Genomic DNA, 20381 nt, shown 5'->3' on the forward strand with positions numbered 1-20381 from the left:
GTCCTAAACTGACTTCATTGTGTTGAGGAATGTTCCTTCTATATCCAGTTTGTGTAAAGTTTTCAGCAAGAAACAGTGTTGTATTTTATCAAGTGCTTTCTCTGCATCTATAGAGATAATCATATGGTTTTTGCTCTTCAGTTTGTTAATGTGATGTATCGCATTGATTTGGGAATGTTGAACCATCCCTGAATACCAGGGACAAATCCCACTTGATCTCTGTGAATGATCTTTCTGATGTGTCGTTGAATTCTATTTTGTTGAGGATTTTTACATGTGTGTTCATCAGGGAAATTGGTCTGTAGTTCTCTTTCTCTGTTGTATCTTTTTCAGGTTTAGGAATTAAGGTGATGCTGACTTCATGGAAGGGGTTTTGGAAGAGTCTCTAATGTTCAATTGTTTTGAATAGCTTGAGAAGAATTTGAGTTAGAATTCTGGTAGAATTCAGCAGTGAAGCCATCCAGTCCTGGACTTTTCTTTGCTGGGAGAGTCTTTATTACTGATAGAATTTCCAGCTTGGCTATTGGTGTGTTTAGGTTTTCTATGTCTTCATGGCTCAATTTAAGTAGTTTGTATGAGTCCAGGATTCTATCCATTTCTTCTAGGTTTCCCAATTTGTTTGTATACAGCTTTGTAGTAATTTCTGATGATTCTTTTTAAAAAAAGATTTATTGTATTTATTTGAAAGAGTTACAGAGAGAGGTAGAGACAGAGAGAGAGGTCTTCCATTCGCTGGTTCACTCTCCAGATGGCCGCCTACAGCCAGAGCTGCACCCAAGAGACAGGAGCTTCCTCTGGGTCTCCCACATGGGTGCAGGGGCCCAAGGCCTTGGGCCATCTTCTACTGCTTTCCCAGGCCATAGCAGAGAGCTGGGTGGGAAGTGGAGCAGCCAGGGCTAGTACAAGTGCCCACATGGGATGCCGGGTGTTAACCCTCTGCACCACAGCACCAGCCCCACTGATGATCTTTGCATTTCTATGGTATCGGTAGTTGCATTTCCTTTTGCATCTCTAATTTTATTGATTTGGGTCTTCTCTCTCTCTCTCTCTCTCTCTTTCTCTCTCTCTCTTTTGTTAATTGAGCCAATGGTGTGGCAATTTCATTTTTTTCAAAAAACCAACTCTTCATTTCTCTGATCTTTTGTATTGATTTTTTAGCTTCAATTTTACTGATTTCTTCTCTAATTTTAATTATTTCTTTTCTCCTACTAGTTTTGGGTTTGGTTTGCTGATGTTTTTCTAGGTCCTTGAGATGCATTGATAGCTCATTATTTGGTGCCTTTCCAATTTCTTGATACAAGCAGCAATTGCTATAAACTTTCCTCTTAACATTGCTGTATCCCATAAGCTTTGACATGTTGTATTGTCATCTTCATTTATTTCCAGAAATTTTTGGATTTCTCTTTTGATTTCTTCCATGATCCACTGTCTTGATAAATGCAAGTTCAACTTACGTGATTTAAATGTTGCTTAAAGTAGTTTTTACTTTTAAAAAACCTTATGTATCTCATTTATTTGAAATTCAGAGAGAGAGAGAGAGAGAGAGAGAGAGAGTGAAAAATAAAGACTTCTCATGCATTGGTTAATTCCCCAAATGCCCACAACTTCCAGGGTAAGTCTGCCAGAAGTCAGGAACCTGGAACTCAATCTGAATCTCTCACATGAGTGACAGTGACTCAACTACTTGAGTCATCATCTGCTGACTCCCAGTGTGTGCATTAGCAGGAAGCTGAATTAGAAGCAAAGCTGGGCCTCAAACTTAGGCCCTTTTCTACAGAATTCCAAGCAGTGTCTTAACCACTGCTCCAAGTGCTCACCCCAGGTCTTCCTTTTAAATGCCTAAATCATAGAGAAAGAAGTAATCTTCATATATTTAGTTAAACTGCAAAATATGTCTGTAAGTGCCATAACTTCTTTGAGGAGCTGGATTTGTAATAAGATCTTGTAAGTGCTGGGTTCTTTATCATTTGTAATGATCTCTGTGGAATAATAATGTAAGTAAGTGATAGCAATAGTAATATTCTCAGTTTTTGGCTCTGCTGAAAGGAGGCCAAAATGTTTCTGAACACCAGCTAATGGGAGGTTCAGGGAAAGAAAGCACTGGGATTTTGATTGGGATTGCATTGAATATGTAAATTGATTTTAGTAGTTTAGACATTTTAATGATACAAATTCTTCCAATCCACAAACATGGAAAATTTTTCCATTTTTTGGTAACTTCTATTTATTTCCTTAATATTTTTTATTTTCATTGTAGAGATCTTTCACTTTCTTGGTGACTCTATTCCAAGGTATTTAAATTTTTTTGTTGCTATTGTAAATGAGAATGATCTTACAAGTCAAGGTTATTGAATCTTGCGTGTAAATTTTATATCCTGCAATTTTACTGAACTCTCTTATGAGTTGTAATAGTCTCTTAGTGGAGTCTTGGTTCCCCTTTATATAGAATCATGTCATCTGCAAACAGAGATAATTTGACTTCCTCCTTTTCAATTTGTATCCCTTTGATTTCTTTTTCTTGCCTAATAGCTCCAGCTAAAACTCCCAGGACTATAGTAAACAGCAACCATGATAGTGGGCAACCTAGTCTGGTTTCAGATCTTAGTGGAAATGCTTCCAACTTTCCCCTATTCAATATGATGCTCTCTGTGGGAGCTCTTTTGAACTCAACAGGAATGCCAGAATTCCATGACTTGTTTTGGCCAAGAGTAGACAGTAGATTTTTCTCCATTTTCCAGATTTATATGGTGCATTATTACTTTTGAAAATTGCTATGAAATGATGGTGGCTGCAATACCAAATGTGAAACCAGAGACAAGTGTTACATCTCATACAAGGGTATTCTACAAGTATTTTTTCCAACATACATGTTTTCTATTTGGTCAGATAGTTCTTTTTTTATTTTATTGTTTCTTCTGAAGGCATGTGTGTGAGTTATATTCAAATGGGTAATATATGGCAGTGGTGTGGTCTCCCTGCATGTGACGATGTAGCCTAATACCCAGGGTGGTCTTTAAAAATAACAGCCTCAACTTATTGAGCCTCTTGCCAGGAATTAGCTTTATATTAATATTGTACATTTTCTCTCCAAAGGAGGCACAGTACATCGGTTGACATCCCAAGAGCTGTGTTTTTGGAAACACAGTGTAAAGGACTATGATATTCTTGTGTCCCAGGGGCTGAGCTAGCAACTGCTTGACAGTTTCTGAGCTTTTTCATCTTGCCTTTGCCTGACTCAACTCCATAGATGGGGAGGTGCGGGGCAGGTATTTGAACCGGGATGTCTTTGGAGCATGCCCTTCGTTAAAATAGTCTCTGTTGGTTCAGCCTGCGAATAAAATCATGCTTTTCAGAAGCAAGGAAACAAAAAAGAAAACATAAAGTTTTTTTTTTTTTTACAACCCTTGCTTATAATGGGGTTTATTGTTAGTAAAGGAAATTTGTGAATTTTTTTTTTTCCTTTTGAAATGGAATAGAATAAACAGAACTTTTTTGCACCTGGGACTGAATGTTCTTTGAATGTATTTCAAATGTGTTTTGCATACTTTCAAGCCTAATATGTTAGCTCTCCAGCTTTCCTTTGGCAGAGAGCATTCTGTTATAGTCTTTCTTGCCCAGAACTCCAGTCATTCATTCATTGAAATCCCAGTTTACTAATCAATCACAATATATCAAAAAAAGTGAAAATCCCATGGGCCAGGTTTGCAATGCAGAGTTATGTCTTCCAAAGAACAAATCCTGTTGCATTGTGCTTAGTCTCCTCCTACCTTAAGATGCAATGAGAAACAGGAAAAAATGTGTTTTCAAACATTGCCTGGTCCTCGTGTGTGATTCACATTCAAAATATCTACTTGGTCTCCAATTCAGGAGCAGATATGTTTCAAGTGATTAAAATGTTCAAAAGTGTCTCTTTTAGCCTTGCAATTTATTTGTCTGATCTATATTCTTTTCTGTTTAATAAGCTGATAAATATTCCAGCCAGGATTTTTATTAATTCTTTTTGCTTTTTTCTTTTGTAGCTTTTGACTGACATCTATTCACTTCAAGGGTGATTTTCCTGTTGGCAAGAGGCAGAAGAGACACACCAAGCAGCACCTTCAGGAACAAGCAATTTAAGTACTATAATGAGATGGGTCTTTTCAGAGTCTATAATTGGTGACAAGGTATGGCAGCTTCATATCAGACAAAGATGTACAACACAGAGCTTATTAATGAGGATAGAGCGTCATACTCAAGAAAGCTTCCTGTGACTATGAGACAGGAGAATATCACAGATAGTGTAGGTTGTTACTAAGTCCAATATCTCCAATTTGCATCATAAAACCTTTATGTAAGCCAATTCAAGCTAATCCAGGATGGGATATTTTTCCCCTCTAGAATTCACTAGAGTAGCCAGCAATCCATCACTTTGGATCCCAGCCCTCATAGAGAACAGCAATAATCATCTAAACTTGCAGATATGTTCAATTTAATTGGGTTAGTTTAGTAACCTTCCTTGTATTAGAGCCAACTTGCAAAGAGATGTAATATTTTCACAGTTATGAAGACATAGCAGCTGGCCATAGTAAGATTTGATTGTGGATCAAGAAATCAGATTTTCATCAAGTTAAGAACTCTTCATGGAAATATATATGGAATAAATAATAAAGTAAAATGATTAACAAGGAGCCCTGCAAAGATGTTGGCAAGGCAAAAGAAAAAAGCCTTCTTGACAATGGTGAAATCTGTTACATCTCTTATTGTGATGTTGTCTTACTAATACTGAGGGGAGACCGCTAATTTTAAATAAAATCAAAAGATTAGATATGTAGCTGGAAAGTATTTTTTTTTTTTTTACTATTTCAAAGCTCTAGGGAACGTCAAGAAGTTTGGATTATCTTGTAAATATTAATTCATTAAACTTCAGATAATTTTCCAAGAGAGATACTAGTGATTTCTTTTTTAACATTCTTAAATATGAAAAAGTAAATAACTTTTCTGTGGTTGAATACAATTTGAAGTGGGTCAAAAGAAGCCAGGTGTTGAGTGCTGGAGCTTTTTTTCTGACTGTAGAATTGTACCTTCGCTTTTGTGAATAATAAAGCAGATAGAAAACAAATACTTCTTCCACAGTGTAATGCTGAAAACTACTTTAATGAGCGTTAAGTGACCAAGAGGCTAGAGGATGAAACACTGCATAGTCCCCTCACCATCTGCAGCATATTAACAGATTTCCTTGATGAACTGTTTACGGTGTGATTACAAAGAAAAATAAAGTTAAAATAAAACAGACCAAAAGGTAATGGCATTGCCTAACTGGAAATGTTTCTTGACTGGTTATCAAGCCTGCATTTCAGGGAAAGCTGCCCTCATTTCATCACGCATTGTTTGCAGAGGGGGGTCTTTCTGTTTATAATTATGGATGCATTTTTCTATTAAGTTGTAGAGTTCTCCCTCAGATTGTCACTGTAGGGTAATGTTTCCTGGGAGCTCATGAATTTTCCATGCAATTGGAATATTTATTGAAGCCCAAATTTGGCCTTGTTTGATGATAAACTGGAAATTAGACTTCAGCAATACTTTTTGAAGCATTTGAAATTATAATGGTCTATTGATGAAAATGCCCAGGACCACATTTTAAATCAGCAATGATTGCATGGGTTTTATTACTAATGCATCGCAGATGATGAGTTATGAAGAAGCTACAAGTATTTCTTCTGGGAGTAAGAGTGCCAGGTGTTAGAGGCTGGCTTCTCATGTTTGATCAGAGAGCAGGTAAAGGTAGTAGATTAGAATTACAGAAGAATTAGGAAGAATTGACCAGAGGCATTCCTTTCACCCAAACTTTATTACTTTCAGGACCACGCAGGTTGGATCACTTGATGGACAGTTCTCTACCCCTCCACCCCCTCCTCCTCCTCCCCCTCCTCCTCCACCACCTCCTCCTCCTCCACCAGCTCCTCCTCCACCAGCTCCATCTCCTCCTCCTCCTCCACCTCTACCCCCTCCCCCTCCTCCTCCTCCTCCTCTACCTCCTCCTCCTGTAACCCCTCCACTTCCTCCTCCTCTACCCCCTCCTCCTCCTCCACCAGCTCCACCTCCTCCTCTTCCCCCTCCACCTCCTCCTCCTCTTCCCCCTCCACCTCCTCCTCCTCTACCCCCTCCTCCTCCTCCTCCTCTACCCCCTCCTCCTCCTCCTCCTCTACCCCCTCCTCCTCCACCTCCTCCTCCTCCACCTCCTCCTCTACCCCCTCCTCCTCCACTTCCTCCTCTACCCCCTCCTCCTCCTCCTCTACCCCCTCCTCCTCCTCTGCCCCCTCCACTTCCTCCTCCTCTACCCCCTCCTCCTCCTCCACCCTCTCCTCCTCCTCCTCCTCCTCTACCCTCTCCTTCTCCTCCTCCTCCTCCTCCACCTTCTTCTCCTCTACCCCCTCCTCCTCCTCCACCAGCTCCACCTCCTCCTCTTCCCCCTCCACCTCCTCCTCCTCTTCCCCCTCCACCTCCTCCTCCTCTACCCCCTCCTCCTCCTCTGCCCCCTCCACTTCCTCCTCCTCTACCCCCTCCTCCTCCTCCACCCTCTCCTCCTCCTCCTCTACCCCCTGCACCACCTCCTCCTCCTCCTCTACCCTCTCCTTCTCCTCCTCCTCCTCCTCCACCTTCTTCTCCTCTACCCCCTCCTCCTCTTCCTTTACCCCCCTCCACCTCCTCCTCCTCCTCCTCCACCTCCTCCTCCTCCTCTGCCCCCTCCACCTCCACCTCCTCCTCTACCCCCTCCTCCTCCACTTCCTCCTCTACCCCCTCCTCCTCCTCCTCTACCCCCTCCTCCTCCTCCTCCTCTGCCCCCTCCACTTCCTCCTCCTCTACCCCCTCCTCCTCCTCCACCCTCTCCTCCTCCTCCTCTTCCCCCTGCACCACCTCCTCCTCCTCCTCTACCCTCTCCTTCTCCTCCTCCTCCTCCACCTTCTTCTCCTCTACCCCCTCCTCCTCCTCCTTTACCCCCCTCCACCTCCTCCTCCTCCACTTCCTCCTCTACCCCCTCCACCTCCACCTCCTCCTCTACCCCCTCCTCCTCCACTTCCTCCTCTACCCCCTCCTCCTCCTCCTCTACCCCCTCCTCCTCCTCCTCCTCTGCCCCCTCCACTTCCTCCTCCTCTACCCCCTCCTCCTCCTCCACCCTCTCCTCCTCCTCCTCTTCCCCCTGCACCACCTCCTCCTCCTCCTCTACCCTCTCCTTCTCCTCCTCCTCCTCCTCCACCTTCTTCTCCTCTACCCCCTCCTCCTCCTCCTTTACCCCCCCTCCTCCTCCCCCTCCTCCTCCACCAGCTCCTCCTCCTCCTTCTCCTCTTCCTCCTCCTCCTCTACCCCCTCCACCTCCACCTCCTCCTCATCCTCCTCCTCCTCTACCCCCCTCCTCCTCTTCTCTATAGAAGCTCTTGTGACAAGCTGTGTGCCTTTGCTCCAAATGATTCATTCACATCTTTCCTGGCCACCTGCCTGTAACCTCACCATGTTTTCACTTCCTCTAAGTGCTCAGTAATAACAACAAGATGACAAACAGTTGCCCTTCCAAGTGTGGTGACTCAGCCCTCAGCATTGTTTGTGAACTCACCTACCTTTCTGTCATTTTAAGAAATAGAACACTTGCAAGTAAGGATACTGTGTTATACAAACTGGTTAATTTTAGTTATCCTAAAATTTTGATTAAAAATGAAATTTTTGTGTGTTCTCGTATCTGTAAATTATTTCTAATAGAAAAATTCAACTATTTTTACTATTTATGAATAAGAAATATCTAGTAAGCCATAGATGCAGGTTCCTAACAGGTACAACTGTCAAAATTATTTTAGTAATGAAGTATAATACAAATCAGTATGAGAAATTTGAACATATCTTTGTATGAGTCCAATATTAAGAAAAATAAAGGGTTAGGAAACTAACACAAGAATGTCAAAATGGTTGTATGCAATTATATAAAAAATATCTTGTAGATTATGTCCTTCCTGTAAGAGAAGGAAGACTTATTTCATACTATTTTTTGACAGATGTCATTTTTCTAAGGCAAAATTTTGAACACTGAAGTCACATTTGGAAAGTAACAGCTGATAAAAGTTTCTGAAGTTTGAAATTGGTGACCACAATCCCTCAGGTGCCAAGTTGAGCTGAAACTTCTTTCATAATTGCAGGTGATTTTTTGCCTTTCTGTCCGTACAAGCAAGCATTATTACAAGGAATCCAACATCACACTATCACTAGCTGAAAATAATTTTGAAACTGGAGTCATTAAAACACACCTACTTTTGAAACTAGTACTTGCTCACCTAGTGCTTACTAAAGTTTCAAGAGAAAATGTTTACATTTTTTATCTAACATTTAAATCTTAATTCTTGCCATGCTTTTATTTTCAGGGGACTTCTTTGAGTAATTCTCCACGTTTACAACTGTGCTTCTGAAGAGATATCTTAGCACCTTCATGCTTGGATGTTGTGTAACTCATTCTAGTGATGCCTGGTCTTTTGTTTCTTGGAATATGAAGAACACTCTTACCTATGAAAAGATGAGAAAAATTATCATGCATTGCTTACTGGGCTTTCCAGCTTGCTTCCTACTCGTTCAATGGTTGTCTTCTCCCTGGGCATTTCCTCCTACAAGGGAAAAGTTATACAGATCAGGATGGTGTGTCCTGGTTCTTGTTCTTTAAAAGGGTTTACACATTGCTGATCCTGAAAGAGGTATCAGGTAGACTCCAGCAGATAAAGAGTAGCTGACAGCTCTTTGGTGGCAACAGTAAGCAAATGTGTTGCCTTGATTTGTAAAGGGTTTTAATGTCATCAATAGTAATTCAGCAAAGAGAGAGTTGTAAAATGCAGCTCAAAATGTAGCAAATTGCATCATTGTTAGTGCTTTAGAATTTTAAAATATCTGCAGCAGATGGTAGAGTGCTAGGAGCAATGTCTTGCTTTAGTGTCTAGGAAAAGTTGATGTCATCATAAACTCCAGCGTGATCGTGGCTTCTTTGGTCTGCTGAAAAATGTTGTTATTTATTGTCCTTCAAATAATAGCTGGCTTTTAAAAATATTTAAGAATAACAAAAAATCAGAGTTTTTGTAGAGGAATGCTTTACTTTCTAAAAGTACAAGAGAAGATAATTTGGTAGCCTTAATAATGGAGAGATATTAAGTGACTTAAAGGTTCTTTCTCTTGAGAAGAGTTCTCTACAATATTGTCAAATCCGGTTTCAAATATCCTAAATAATAAGAAAATTTCCACTTAGAAAAGTAATATCTGGGGTGAGAATTTGGCCTACTGGTTAACATGCCTGTATCCCAGATCATGATACCAAGGTTTGATGCCTGGTTCTACTCCTGATTCCAGCTTCCTGCTAATGCAGCTCCTGGGAGGCAGCAGGTGATGGCCCAAGTAACAGAGCTCTTGCCATCCACATGGGAGATCTGGGTTGACTTCCCTGCCCCCAGCTTTGCCCTGGCCCAGCCCCAGCCCTAGCCCCAGCCATTGTGGGCATTTGGAGAGTAAACAATCAGATAGGAGCTCTCTCTCACTCTATCTGTATATGTGTTCCAAATAAACATTAAAAGTTTTTAAAAACTAAGTAATTTCTATTAATTTATAAACTCATCTAGCTATCATTCTGGAAGCTTCTTTAAAGTGTAGCCACTCTTACTCCAGACACAAGCAAGAACATGTATCAGGGATTAGGCTATTTGAGATCTCTTCTACCTCAATTTAGATTTTTGTTTTCCATTCTTCTGATATACAAAATGGTGAAATATAATAAATTAATTGGAATTTGTGGCCAGTACAGAAGATTTTCTAAGTTAAAATTGTTCATGGTGCAATTATTCTAGCTACCAATGTCCTAGAGCCTTGAAGAAACTGAGCAATAGGAAATATTACTAGAAAAAAAGTCACAATAGAAAACATTCCATTGTCAAATTGTATGCACAAATGACCTTGATTTATATATCATGGTAGCTACTAGGATAGGCTCCAGAGCCAGTTTCCCTAGATTAGAGTCTTGGCGCTGCCACTGATGTTATGTGATTAATAATTTATTCATTTATTTGAAAGCCAGAGCAACAGAGAAAAAAAGACCCAGAAAAGAGAAGGATTTTGCAACTGCTGGGAGACTCTCCACATAGCCCCAATAGCCAGGTCTGGGCCAAGGGAAAGCCAAGAGCCGAGAACTCCATTCTGGTCTCCCACATTATGAACAAAGACCTAAGAATTTGAGCTATCCTCTACCGACTTCCCAGGCACAGTAGAAGGAAGCTGGATTGGTAGAAGAGTAGCCTAGGATCGACTCGGCACTCAGAGATGGAATGCCAGTGTTGTCACAAGCCACAACAACCCTCTGTGCCCCCATGGCAGCCCCAGTGCATTCTGATTTATGCATGTTAAACTAATCTCTCTGTGTCATGGTTTTCTCACCTGTAAAAGGTTGTTATGAGGATAAAATAGGCCAATAATCTAAAACACTTTTATGAGTCTCTGGCAAACAGTAAGCTTATAACAAAGGCAATCACTCTTATTATTACGACATATTAAACATCATGCATTATAGAGGGAGTTGACTTTAGAGCACAGGGTGGCAATGGCTGAGCCCAACAAGTACACACAGGTGATGTTGAGGAAAGCTAACTGGTGCTGAAGCCCTGAGGGGGAAAAAAAAAAAAAAAAACAGGTTCCAAAGTGGATTGCTAGACAGGTGCTCCAAAAATCACTTTCTACTTGATCTATAACATGGAGATATCCTCCAGGCAGGCTGAATTCACTGTCCTTAGCTTCCTCCTCAATGGACGTCAGTTTCCTCAGTTCTTTTGTACCTTACCTTCATTTTCCTTATCTGGTTTGTCTTCTTCAAAGTAAATATTCTGCGGAAATGATGGTTCAAGTTGGTGAAAAAGGAGCGAAGGCTCCCCACCTTGCCAGATTTGCTGTCTTGTGCTCAACACCAAAGGAGGAAAATATAATTTATGGGGAAGAGAAGATTGTTATTCCACCCGTATCCCCACAATTGATGGAGGTAGAGTTCTGTTTAGCTGTTTTCCACAGTCTTCCTGATCTCAGGAGACCAGGTCATGGTTTTTACTAACCAGCTGCTCCACTTCCACACCCTCCATCTCTCTTCCTTGCTGGTAAACAAAGAAAAAGTCACAACAAAAACAGACCTGTTGCTAGGCAGGTAGAGAAGTATTTCCAGGGATCTTTGATCCTGAGCCTCACTATGTAACTGGTTGCCTTAGTCACCAGCATGTAGAGGTTCTTCTCTTTTGATTTAGCATTTTTACTTTTTTCCTATTGTTTCTTTGGTTATATATGAAGGTAGTCATCAGGGACAAACATCATTGGTCCTATCCAGTGTTTCCTACTTCATGATCAAGGACAAAGGTGTTGATGCCCCTTTGCTGTTGTCCTTGCTCTATCCCTGTCATCACTAGTATTCACCTTTCTGATTGTCACTCTTAAAAAACAGTATTTCAGGTTTGAAGGTCATCCCCTTTAAGATTCCGTCCTCAATGTATATGCAAATAAAAAGTAGCCAGTCTTTCTCCATTAACCTCCTCTACCAATTCAGCTCTGCTATCTACAAGACACAAAAGATATCAGTGAGAACACAGTATATTCTTGCATGGGTTCACAAATGCTGCACACCAGCTTAGAACAAAAATAAAAAGAGAAAGTCACCCAAATAATAGAAAGGTATAATGTGCTTATATAAACTGAGGATGATTTTGTCACCCGATATCATTACACCTGTCATTTCCTGCGCCAGAGAAAAATGCCAAGGGTAGTGCTTTTTCCAGCGACCTTGTAAACTTTCTTGAGGTTCAGATGCTCCACTATCCAAGAACATGCCTTTTAACTAATTCTATTCCTGTGCATGAAAAACCTGGGGTTCTTTTTTGGCATCTTCTCTATAACTCAAATGTTTATGGATCCTTTGTCAACTTGTACATTCTTTGGTGCACAGTAAAAACTGCTTGTATATCTTCCTTTGGAAGTGATAAATAACAAACATGCAATGTATGTTCTACAGATGTTCATTTCATGAGTTTTCTCAGTTTGAAGATTGGTAAGATGTCAAAATTCTTAGGACAAAAACATACATTAATGGAAAGATCATTTATAGCATTTGTCCCTACCCTTCAATCGATTTGACATCAATTTCTTATTCATTGTGCTTTATTGTCACTTTCATCTGATTGTCAGAAGGCAAAACAAAGGCACAAAAAATGTACTGGTGCAAGGACCTGATTGTTGTGCAAGATGCTAAGCTTTATGAAGCCAGTATGCCTTTGGAATAATTCAAAATAATTCCAATAATTCCACATTTTCTTCCTTCCAAAGTGAGCTCTGATATTTTAGGCACCTACATAAATGTTCATCCCTAGAGAGATATTTTAATTAGATGACCCAGGTAACTGACATTTCCCTCTTAACCATTATCGACCCAGATTGAGCCTATAACTTAAGTTGTCCATTCAACAAAGTAGTCCATTTAACTTCTATTATAGGTTTTGGAGAGTATGGGAAACGGGTTTCTCTTTTTGGAATTCAATAAGGAATTTTCAAATTGTGAAACTACAGCGGAGCCATCCTTGGAATGAGGACTGGGCTGTGCTAGTTAGGTTGAGAGACAAACAGGTACCTGAGTACCTGAGTACCATGATTTGTGGAGTGCACTCAATCTCCAGTTATATGTGCTAATAAAATCCTTGCAATTATACAGTTTTGAGTTGGTAATATCCTGCATTTTAGGCAAAAGCGTCATAGTTTCATACAGTGAAAATGGTGAAGAAGAATTACCAGAGTCATAGGCAAAAGCTCTGAAAAAAAAATCAGCACAGGGAAGAAACAGATGAGCCATGGATGCAAGAAAGTTACAAGGATGAGTGTATTTCATGAACTCTGAAAGAGAGCATCTGGGTATCATAAAACCAACAGAGGAAGATGAGGAACCACTAGAATATTTTTCAACTATATCTGTTTTGATATTAGGCTGTGCCAGAGAAATATAAATGTGTTATATACTGCCTTCAAATTATTATATTGACAAACATTGTCTCCTTTCACAACGTTTGTTTAATCTAAAATTAGTACATGCTGTCAATGAATCTTGAGTTTATTAATTTTGCATCAATGAAATTATTTTTAAATATGTCTTCATCTTTCAATATAAAGTTTGAAAATATTTTCCATTATTTGAAATGGACTTCCTTTTAGTTGATTATTTTCTTTAATATCATACACAAAGTATTTTTTGCATATAATAAATGGTGATTAACTACTTCCTGTTTTGGATAGACATGGAATTATTGAATATTTCTCTTTCAAAGTAAGTAAAGCACTGTGATGCCAAAAATCAATGCCTATGATGAGCTGAGCCACACATTTTAAAAGTTGACCCCAGTCTACTATCAGAGCAGATATAACATTGCTAGCTGAAAAAAATGGTTCAAAATATGGTAAAAAAATCAGTCTTTACAAAGGAACACTTTCTTTGAATCTAGGGTTTCTCCCAAGCTTTTCCCCTTGTACTTCACCATCAATCATAAGTATTTCAAAGAGAACAACAGTTGCTAGATTTGGTGGGGAAAAGTAGATGGACATGGGTGTGGAAGAAGCAAAGGGCCACATCCATGCTGGAGAAGGCCAATACTGTGGCCCCTGACAGGAGGGTGCGGGACACTGGATGAGGCTGGGCGTTCCTCAGGTACCACAGAAATTGCAATTGACACACCCACAGAGCTGTGCGGTTCCTGCTGTGTCCTTGGCTCATAGATGTCAGCACCCCAGGAGCTTGTTGGAAATGTGGGCTGTCAGGCCACACTCTGGGCTCTGCTGAATCCCCTGGTGACTCACATGCATACCGGAAGTTGAGGAAACTGCAGATAGGGATGGAAGGAAAGAGTTTTCAATCTATCTAAATTGTTTTTCCTGAACTATCGCTCTGGTTTTATTGTCAGCCTTAATGTATGTACAGATATCTTATTTCCCTCTACTAGAGAAATGAATGTTTTGTGTATGGGCTGACAAGACCCGCACTCCACAGCTGCTGTGCCAGGGTTGGAAGCTGTCCACCACCAGCATGCGCATTCCCAGGGAACACCCGTGGATTCCGTCTGCATTACCTCCAGTGTGACTGCAAGGAACACTTGACAGAGTCCTCGTTTACAATCTCGGTTTCTGCACTAATTAGGAGCGTAATCACAACCACGCAATTATTCCAGGTAGTGTTTCCTTATTTATAGACGGAGATCAAATAACCACCACGTCTCTGTTCAGCACTGAAACTTAATCCGATCTCAGATTTTCATACACTAGATGATAAAAAGAATGAGATTTACACTACTTAGATTCCTGTGCAATCCTCAGAGAAAAGAATGTTAAAGAATTGATACTGTGTGTGGAATATGTATGAAAGCAGATTGTTGTTGGGGTTAAAAACAAGGAAATGCTGATACTCAACACCGTGTTGTTATTTAAAGGGAATTTCGTTTACTTTAAAATACAAAACAGATTTTTTTTTCACAGTTAGCAGCCAAAGTTGAAATCCTACACATATTTCCTATGTGAGCTATATGTTGGGATGAATCACAAGTAAAAGAGAATGCTAATGAATTCAACCTGACCATGTATACTTATTTTCCTATTTCTCGTTTTGACCTGATTCCCTAAAATTTCCTTTTCTTATATACGGTTGTGGTATTTTGAAATGTAGTAGCTTAGGAAATGCCTTGTCTTCAAAATTCATAAGGAAAATAACTACTGAATGTCTCATAGGGTAAGACAATGCTCATGTCAATGGGGCACTCAGAGAAATAAGCAAGAATGGCATAAAGAAGTTTATAAATTCAGATACAACCTTTATTGGGATAACCTGGGCCCCAAGTTAGGTCCTATATATGGCAGGTGCATTCCTATGCATGACCTCATTTAATCCTCTTGATAACGTTGTGAAGTAGCTATTACAATTCTGGGAAAGAAAGGAAAGAACTGAGATTTAGGGAATTAAGTTATTTGCACAGGTCACTAAGTTTCTAATGCAATGCCTGTTACATCATACTCATGCCACATTAGAAAGGGTTTATTGACTGAAATCTGCATTGAAATGAAGAAGAACTGGAATATTTTTAAAAGAAAAACAACAGGAAAGTCTACTACAGTGGTCCAGCAAATAGGTGATGAAGGCTTGAACGATGGTATCCAGGGCTGAAATGTGTTCCAGCCAAAAGATACATTAAAACCCTAACCTTCAGAACTTCAAAAGTGACAATATCTGAAAAAAAATTGATTCTAAATATAACTAGTTAAGATGGGGTACTACTGGAGTAAGTAGTGGGGCCCCTGATCCAATATAAATGATGTCGAAATAAGATGATCATGAAGTGTGTGTCCAGTCTAACCATTAAGACAGCTGGGTCCCTTATCAGAGTGCCTGGGTTTGATACCCAGCTCTGTGTCCTGTCTCCAGCTTCCTGATATGCAGACCATGTGAAGCAGCAGTGGTGGCTCAAGTAATTGGATTCCTGCAGCCCATGTGGGAAATGTGGGTTGAGTTCCTGATTCCTGGCTTCAGCCCAGCCCAGTCCTGACCAGTGTAGGACTCTGAGGAGGAACTCACAGGTGGGAACTCACTCTATCGCTACTTTGTGCTCTTTCTCTCTCTCCTTTGCTCTCTCTCTCTCTCTCTCTCTCTCCTTTGCGCTCTCTCTCTCTCCTTTGCTCACTCTCTCTCTCTCGTTGCTCACTCTCACTGTCTTCACACACACTCTCTCTCCTTTGCTCTCTCTCTCTCTCCTTTGCTCTCTCTCTCTGTCTCCTTTGCGCTCTCTCTCTCTCTCTCTCTCTCTCTCTCTCTCTCGTTGCTCACTCTCTCTGTCTTCACACACTCTCTCTCTCTGCAATGCTAATTAAAGTTTCTGGAGGGTGGGGTCATGAGAATGCAGAGACATACGGGAAGAACCTCAGTGATGGCAGAGGTAGCGGATGCAGAACCTGCCAAGGCTGCCTGCACTCCTCAGGAAGCTGGTCCCAGTGATCAAGGATTCCTGTCCTGGTTGAGAGGGAGCTTGGCCCTGCCACCACTTTGATTTGTGCTGTGCGGGCTTGACAATAAACCTCTTTACTTTCAGCTACCCAGTTCACGGTTCTTTGCAGAGGCAGCCCTAGGAATTCAGTACACTTGACAACAGATAATGGGTAGGGGCACAGAGAAGAAGGCTTACAAACTACACCCGCCTTCTGTATCTGCAAAGTGCAGCACTACAGATTCACGGAACACAGGTTGAAACTACTTAACAAATTCAAATCTACTGAATGTGTAGAGATTTAAAGCAGAGGGCAAGAGGTACATGGAGCTATATGTAAAAACTATTCCATTTTATATAAGGAACTTGACCATCTGAGAATTTTGGGATTCTTTGGGGTCCTGAAATCATCCCCCATGGAACTGAGTGATGACCATATGTGGAAAGAGACATCAAAATTGAAATTTATACAGTGAGTCAAGATTGTGCAAAGGTAAGCCAAAAAGGGTTCAGAAGTTTTGAACTTGGAAGATTACTGAATACTGCACTATCATTGAAAACTGGGGATTAACACATGTCTAGGATGGGGCAGTGGAGAAAGAGACTGGAGGTAGTCACAGAAGAATATACCTTTAGGAAAGAGAATGATGGCTAAAACCCAATTAAGAAGATAGGGGAGCTATGATCACAGGTTGGAATTTTTGTTAAAAATATGTTAGAATGACAAGGTATTGAATGTTTTTGTGTTCAAGGCACTTAAAAGATACTCTTGCTAACCTTGGCAGCAGCACTGTAATGGTGCTAAATATGAGCAGTGTCTGACAATTCTCTCTCACTTTCCAGAGTCGAAGCTGGGAAGTGCATGCTTAGTCAGCGGTGCTTCCTAGCCTCTCTGACAGCCGGGAGGATCTTGTGTGGCACTGACTTGTTCTCCCTGAGACACTGTGAGCAGAGTAACAGGCACAAGCTATAGGCTGAGGATTTATGAAGCAGATGTACTTCTTCCACACCTTTGGATTTTAATTTGTTTGCTGGATGGATGAAGTTGGACTACAATATTCCAGCGTTGGAGCTGACAAAATGTATCAGGTAGCTGCACTCTGCCTTGTTTTAGAAAGAGTGTTATTGCAACATAGCCAAGTCCATTCACTTACACGTTGTCTATTGCTTTGTGCTATCACAACAGAGTTGAACCTGAGGCTTACAAAGCCTGCAGTAATTATTATCTAGCTCTACAAAGAAAAAGTTAACAAGTGGTGCTCTAGTTGACAGCAAAGCCAAAATCTGCAGAACCTGGATTTCCAAATCACTCATAGAGCTGCCATCAACCAGAAACCAACATTCCTGGACTAGTGTGAGCTCAGAAATAGACACATGGGGCCAGTGCTGTGGCATAGCAGGTAAAGCCGCCGCCTGCAGTGCTGGCATCCCATATGGGCCTGGTTCAGGACCCAGCTGCTGCAGTTCCGATCCAGTTCTCTGCTATGGCCTGGGAAAGCAGTAGAAGATGGCCCAAGTCTTTGGGCCCCTGCATCCTCATGGGAGCCCTGGAAGAAGCTCCTGGCTCCTGGCTTCAGATCAGTACAGCTCCAGCCGTATGGCCAGCTGGGGAGTGAACCAATTGGGGAATGAACCAGCAGATGAAAGACATCTCTCTCTCTCTCTCTCTCTCTCTCTGCCTCTCCTTCTCTCTCTGTGGAACTCTTTCAAATAAATAAATAAATCTTTTTAAAAATAAATAGACACGCTATACTGGAAATATTACATTTTACAGTTAATTTCTAATAGCAGTTTGTTATATATTTGCTAATGTATTCATTTATAAATGAAAGAGAAGTCTAAGAAATTAAGTAACTTAGCTAAGACTACATGTATAGAAAGGACAGGATTTAAACAGAGATCTGAATGCCTCTAAAAGCTGCCCTATTTTTCTTCTAGAATCAGTGATTATCTTTGATCATTAAGTAATAGATAACTTTATTTTTTTTTCTAATAGATTTTTTAACTTTTATTTAATAAATAGAAATTTCCAAAGTACAGCTTATGGATTACAATGGCTCCCCACCCCCATAACTTCCCTCCCACCCACAACCCTCCCAACTCCCACTACCTCTCTCATTCCATTCACATAAAGATTCATTTTCAATTCTCTTTATATCTAATAGTTTTTTGATGTATGATCCATACACAAATAAGTTTACCTTTTAAATTATACAGTTTAGTGTTTTTAGTATATGAACAGAATTGTACAAAGCATCACCACTATCTAATTTTAGAAAACTTTCATCACCCCAAAACCAAATTTTAATAGCAGTTTCCCAGTTCCTGTATTCCCTATCACCAAGGGACCACTAACTTACTTCCTTTCTCTATAAATTTACCTATTATGGACATTTCATGTAAATGGAATTATGCAGAGCTCGGTATTTGGCATAGAACTAAGGTCCTCCATTAGATTACCTGGGTTTGATTCTGGATCCAGATTCTAACTTTAGCTTCCTCTTAATGTGGACTCTGACAGGCAATGGTGATGATTCAATTATCTAAGTCCCTGCCATCCATTATGGAGACCTAAACTGAGTTCCTGATTCCTGGCTTTGGCCTGAACTAGCCATAGCTTTACCAGTATTTGAGGAGTGAATCAACAGATAGGAGCTTAAATCAATCAATCAATCAAGCAATAATAAATGCAGGAATCATATAAGCTTTTATGACTGGCTTTTTATCTGACTTTTAATCTTAGTCTTGTTTAGCTTTATCTTAGTTTTCATGAGTCATCAGTAGTGTGTTATGTATCCCTACTTCATTGCTTTTTTATTGATGAATTATTATATATATAGTAGTATTTATATTTATGTATAGATAAGCAGTTGGGTTATTTACACTTTTTTGCCATTAAGAATAATGTTGCTATAAATGTTTCTGAACAAATTTTGTGTAAACATGTTTTTTCAACTCTCTTGAGCATATACCTGGGAGCAGAATTTCTGTCACATGGCCACTTTATGTTTAACATTTAAAACAACTGCCAAATTATTTTCCAAAGTGGCTCAGCCTTTTATAATCACACCAGCACCGCATAGAGATCCTAAGTCTTCCACATCCATGACAACACTTGCTTTTGTCTTCTTGTATCATTTGAGCCATGCTTATGGGTATATAGTGATATATTAGTGTAGTTTTAATTTGTATTTCCCTATGAATAATGATGAACAAATGTCATTTGTTTGTTGGCCTTTTGTATATCTTCCTGGAGAAAAACTACTCAGATCCTTTGTACATTTTGAAATTAGGTTTCACTGTTGACTTGTAATAGTTCTTTATGTATTTTGGATACAAATCCCTTAACAGATGTATTATTTGAAATGTTTCTTCAATTCTGTAGGCTTCGATTTCACTTTATTAATGCTTTCCACAGAACTACAAAAGATTTTTATTTCAATGAAGCTTAATGTATCTGTTTTCCTCTTTTGTTTCTTATGCTTTGTTATACCCCAGAAAACACTGCCTAAACTAAGGTCATGATGATTTTACATGCATGCTTTCTTCTAAAAATTCTGTATACTGCAGCCGGTGCTGTGGCACAGTAGGTTAATCCTCCACCTGCGGTGAATATCCCATATGGGTGCCAGTTCTAGTCCCAGATGTTCCTCTTCTGATCCAGATCTCTGCTAGTGACCTGGGAAGGCAGTGGAAGATGGCCCAAGCACCTGGATCCCTGCACCTGAGAGGGAGACCCAGAGGAAACTCCTGGCTCCTGGCTCAGGATCTGCCCAGCTCTGGCAATTGCAGTCATTTGGGGGATAAACCAGTGGATGGGAGACCTTTCTCTCTGTCTCTCTCTCTCTGTGTCTGTAACTCTGCCTTTCAGATAAATAAATAAATAATCTTTAAAAATTCTGTATATTAAGCTGTTACATTTAAGCCTACTATCAATTTTGAGTTAATTTTTATATATAGTGTGATGCTGGAGTTCAATTTTATACTTTTGCATGGGGATATTCAGTTGCCCCAGCATCATTTGTTGAAAAGATCTTGTAGATTTTTCATTTTTAAATTAATGTATATTAGTTTTGTAATTGAAAATTAAAAAGTCATAAAAGTGACACAAAACATTTTTCAAAATTAAATTGAAGTGAATGTAGGAGGATAATGGAAAGTCACAGAAACTGGAGGCAGGAAACGGATTCAAGGAAAATCAGGAAGGCTCAGTTGTCACATGTAAACAGGAGTCAAGGCATTTAAAGAGAGAAAAACAAAATAAACCTTAGGAAAATGTTTTCAAAAGCTAGGTTTGCTTCATTTAAAAAAAAAGTATTTATATGTGGCAGTAAAAGCACCTAGCACTCAAGA

This window comes from Lepus europaeus, chromosome 15 (genome assembly GCF_033115175.1).
Source record: "Lepus europaeus isolate LE1 chromosome 15, mLepTim1.pri, whole genome shotgun sequence".
Taxonomy (NCBI): domain Eukaryota; kingdom Metazoa; phylum Chordata; class Mammalia; order Lagomorpha; family Leporidae; genus Lepus; species Lepus europaeus.